The sequence below is a fragment of the Cebus imitator genome, unplaced genomic scaffold, assembly GCF_001604975.1.
Source record: "Cebus imitator isolate Cc_AM_T3 unplaced genomic scaffold, Cebus_imitator-1.0 Scaffold329, whole genome shotgun sequence".
In the NCBI taxonomy this organism is placed as follows: domain Eukaryota; kingdom Metazoa; phylum Chordata; class Mammalia; order Primates; family Cebidae; genus Cebus; species Cebus imitator.
In genome coordinates, this window is record NW_016107644.1 from 2,901,684 (window position 1) to 2,906,177 (window position 4,494).

Consider the following 4,494-nt stretch of genomic DNA (forward strand, 5'->3'; position numbering starts at 1 on the left):
GGGGGCCGGGCCCGGGTCAGGTTTTGGGGCCGGGGGGGCAGGTCCTAGGGGGGCAGGCCTGAGTCAGATTTAGGGCGGGAGCAGGCCCCGCGCATCCCCCGCCACCGCTTCCGGGAAGTGCGGCTGCGGAGCAGCAGAGCCCCCAGGGCTGGGGCCTGGAGGGTCAGCGGCGGCCTCGCGGGAGGGCAAGGGTCGGACCTCGAGTCTCGGGGTCCTCACAAGTCAGGAGAGCCCCAGGCCCCAGCCACCCCCGCCTACTGCCTGTGGTGGAGCCGGCCGAGGTGGGAGCCAAGGAAGGCACGCGACCCAGTCCTGCGGGCCTTCGGGGTGCTCCTGGGGAAGGTGGAGCAGGAGGCCCCAGACACCTGTTGTCCCTCCAGCCCCGCTGAGACCTGGGGCTTGACTCGTCTGTAGGTGCCTTTGCCCTTCAGGTGGAGCAGAGCAGGGCTCCCATATGGGTGAAGTGGACGCCAGATCTTCCCCTTTGCGCCGGCCAAACTTAAAAGGTCTAACAGCTGCCGTGAAGCTGCCCTGTGTCTTTGTCAAAACTCTTACTATAAAGATGGAGTGGGAGCTGTTTGGGCATCAGCATCCCAGAAGCAACCAGGACCGTGCTGAGGTGCTGAACTCCCTGCAGGGACTCCTGCTGCCTCTGTAGCCTCCAGGTGGACGAGTCGCGGCTTTCAGGTCCCTGAAGAGGCTGTGGAGGCTGCCAGGCTCAGGGCCCTGAATGTCTCTCCTCCCCACGTGCTGCCACCACCCCTGCAGTGTGACTGATGGAGGCCCTGATGCTGTGGGGTCCGAGGAGGGGGCCTGGCAGGGTGGGTGTGTGGCAGGGGCCTGCTGCATGGTGGTCAGTATGGGGGTTCTGCACTGACTGTGACCAGGTCCCCAGGGATGGGGAGGAGCCAGGTGTGCTGGCAAGAAGGCCTCGGGTTCCGGCTCAGGTATGAGTGTTTCAGCCTCTGCCTCACACCCCCAGCTCTGCCACACCTGCGTGAAGCACCCCGCCAGACCCGGGAGGGGTTTCCTGTGGCCAAAGATGCCTGGCCTCAGAAACGGGAAGGAGGGGAGATCAGAGCTCTGGGCCACACCCTGGTCCCTCCAAGTCTGTCATTTCTGCAACACCCAGGTCTGACCAGGTTGGAACCTTGGCTTTCTGAGCTGGTCTAGTGGGATGTTTGAGCGGTGAGATTTTTCTGGGGACCGCGTTTGGTGCCAGCCGGCTTTTGGCCTGCACTAGGAAGCTAGGCTAGAGTCTGGGAGGCAGTTTCTAGTAGGGTGAAGGGGATAGGATGGTGTCTTAGCTCTGACTGCTGTAACAAAACATCACAGAGCAGGAAACTTTAAAAAGTAACAGTCTGGGTGCGGCAGCTCACCCCTGTAATCCCAGCACTTTGGAAGGCTGAGGTGGGCAGATCACCTGCGGTCAGGAGTTCGAGATCAACCTGGCCAACACGGTGAAACCCCATATCTATTAAAAGTACAAAAACTAGTTGGTACTGGTGGCATGCCTCTGTAGTCCCAGCTACTCTGGAGGCTGAGGCAGGAGAATCTGTTAAACCTGGGAGGCAGGGGTTGCAGTGAGCCAAGATAGTGCCACTGCACTCTAGCCTGGGTGACAGAGTGAGACTGTCTCAAAAAAACAAAAAAATACAAAAATTAGCCTGGCGCCGTGGCAGTGCCTGTAATCTCAGCTACTTGGGAGGCTGAGGCAGGAGAGCCACTTGAACTGGTGGGGGTGGGGGAGAGGGCGGAGGTTGCAGTGAGCCAACATCCGGCTACTGCACTCCAGCCTGGGCAACAGAGCAAGACTCCATCTAAAAAACAAAAATGAGGTCTTGTCTTAAACTCTAGATCTCAAACAATTCTCCAGCCTCAGCTTCTCCTGAGCGGCTGGGGCTGTGGGTGAGTAGGCTCCTCCCCCTGTGCCCCACTGGTGCTGGGAAGAATCTTCAACACAGAAATCTATTTTCTCACAGTTCTAGGGACCGGATGTCCCAGATGAAAGGTGCTGGTCACTGGTCGCCATGCATCTTCCTGGCTTGTAGATGGGCCTCCTCTGGCTGCATCCTCACCTGGGGAGAGCAAGAGCTGAGAGAACGTGGTGTCTCTCAGAGGGGGCACTGACCCTGTCACGGGGGCTTCGCCCTCATGGCCTCATCTGAATCTGATCACCCCACCTTCCAATATCTTCCTATTGGGAGTTGGGGCTTTAACCTGTGGATTTTGGGGGACATAGTTCAGTCTGAGCAGTGGGACCTGAGCAGGCAGGTGGGATATGCCGTCTGAGGCAGCCGTGGAGCCTGATGCTCCACTGGACACGACATCCTGGGACAGACGCCCTGCGGGACGTGCGGGCTGTTGGGAATTTTCAGAGGCTTCATCTGCAGAGGATCCTGGTTTCCAAAGCCAGATGTCCCTTTTTACAGATGAGGAGCAGCACATGGAGAACAAGCGTCTTCAGAGGCAGGGTCTAGGGTCTCCTGAAATCAGGGTCTTGCCCCGTGGGTCTCCACCCTTTTCTGTGCCTTAGGGACAGATCATGCTGTGGCAGAGAAGCTCAGGGGCTGAGGCTCACTGCTAAAGCAGCATCTGAACGTGGCTTGTGCTTGCAGCCAAGAGAGGAAAGGTGCCTGTCCCCCCAGAGGGGCAGCCAGGGGTCTGCTGGTCTCCGCCGATGGGCCTGAGTGTACCTGAAAAGGACAGATAGGAAAGAGGTGGCTGCCTCGCTGGACCCCTAGGCGATGCTCTGTTGGGACCCAGAGGTTGTCGGGGGGAACCAGGGTGGGTACAGCCTGGGAGCAGGGAGCAGGGAGTCGAGGCCCATCTGCGGGTTTTCCAGGTAGGGCCCTTTGTGACCGCCAGGCAGCTGGGAGAGGCTGAATCTCCACCATACGTGTCTTGAGAGCACAGTGCCTGGGAGCAGGCTAGTGGAAAGGGGCCTGGTAACCTCCCGAAATCACCCCTCCAGGGGGCCTCAGCCAGGAAGGAGAGAGAGTGGTGGGAGTATGAGGGTGACTGTCAGAGAGACCCCCAGAATCACAGGCTTCAGGTGCTGGGGGGCCGCAGAGGCCTTCCCGCCTGGCCCTGTGCGGGCAGCACACCTCTGCTGAGAGGCTGCAGGGGCCAGGGCTGGGGGCTGGTGCTGCCTCTGGTGGCCCTGACTTCTTGCTGCCCAAGGCTTGGTTCCTGGTCAGGAAGACTTCTCTACCCCCAGACAGGAGACCTGTGCATGCCCACCCCATGGCACAGCTGGGGTCAGGACCAGTGTCTGCTGCTGCATGCCCTGTTCATGGCCACTGGTGCACCCTGGACCGGCCTCAGAGGCGGGTCTGGCCAGGCTGGATGGAGGGCGGGGCTGACAGCAGACCTGGGGCTGCCACACCCTTGGGGGAAGGGCTGCGGCGACGTGGGCGCCTCCCGTTGGCTGGGCCGACAGCCTCCCGCCTGGCTGCACAGGATGTTTCTTTAAGGAGCTTTCCCGTGCACCTCCTGTGTGCAGCTGGACCCCGGGGCGGTGGCCGTTCCCTGGGCCAGGTGCTTGTCTGGGCTGGCTGGCCTGGCGGCTGCTCACGACTCCCAGTGCGTTGCATCTGTGGAGCTTTCACCTACAAAAGGGGAAGGAGGTAGCCCGAGGAGCTGAGGCCTGGCCTTGCTCTGACCGGTGCCAGCAGCAGCACTTCCTGGATGTGCCCACCGTTATGACACTCAGGCCGAGTCAGGTCCAGACTCAAACCCAGGTGGAAAGGAGTGGGACCCCCTGCCAGGGCCGAAAGGCCCCAGAGAGGAGCCTGTGGGTGGGCTCCCCTTGCCCTCTGCAGAGGCTTAAGGCCCCTGGGGGCATGAGGATGGGGTTCCCAAGCCAGCCTGGTGTTTATCAGCTGTCCCAGCTGACCTCCCCCCACCCCATGGCCCTGTTGCACCACGCGCCCCAGGCCAGGCCAGTTCCTCTTCCAGAAGTCCCAGCCATTCTCAGGGTGAGCTGCCCTCCTAGACACCGTACGGAGAGCTCCTTCCTGTTCACAGGTGAGGAAACCTGAGCTTGGAGGCATGTTAACTGGGATGCGTGTGGCCAGGACCCAGCTGGGTCTGTGAGTCCTAGCGGGCGCCAGAGTCTGTGCTTGCTGCAGCTGTATGCCAACGGGGTGTGCAGAGGAAAGGAACCTGACATAACATCTTATTACTCGTTGTTCCTTTTTATTACGAGTTCTGAGAAATGGGCAGCAATAGTGACATGGAAATGACCCAGGCACACAGGCAGGCATCTGCAGAGAACCTGGCAGCAGCCCCTTCTGAAGCACATCCTAGAAGCCCGGCCACGGGACCTTCCCAGGCGCATCCTAGAACCCCGGCCACTGCCCCTTCCCAGGCGTGTCCTAGAACCCCAGCCACGGGACCTTCCCAGGCACATCCTAGAAGCCCGGCCACAGGACCTTCCCAGGCGCATCCTAGAACCCCGGCCACTGCCCCTTCCCAGGCGTGTCCTAGAAC

The 4,494-nt window shown here is 60.7% G+C and overlaps 1 protein-coding gene across 5 annotated transcripts in view; it reads left to right on the forward strand.

Annotated features, from left to right (window-relative positions):
* Positions 1-4,494, forward strand: part of LOC108286822 — an 11,646-nt gene that overhangs the window by 3,475 nt on the left and 3,677 nt on the right. The window contains exon 2 of one of the 5 annotated variants that reach the window (XR_005196386.1): positions 415-506. The exons of 3 other annotated variants lie outside the window; for them this stretch is intronic. The gene's annotated coding sequence lies outside the window, so the exon portion shown is untranslated. Of the gene's footprint in view, positions 1-414; positions 507-3,165; positions 4,030-4,494 lie in introns of those variants that run through there. One more of the 5 variants, XR_001818089.2, reaches the window with a different exon arrangement.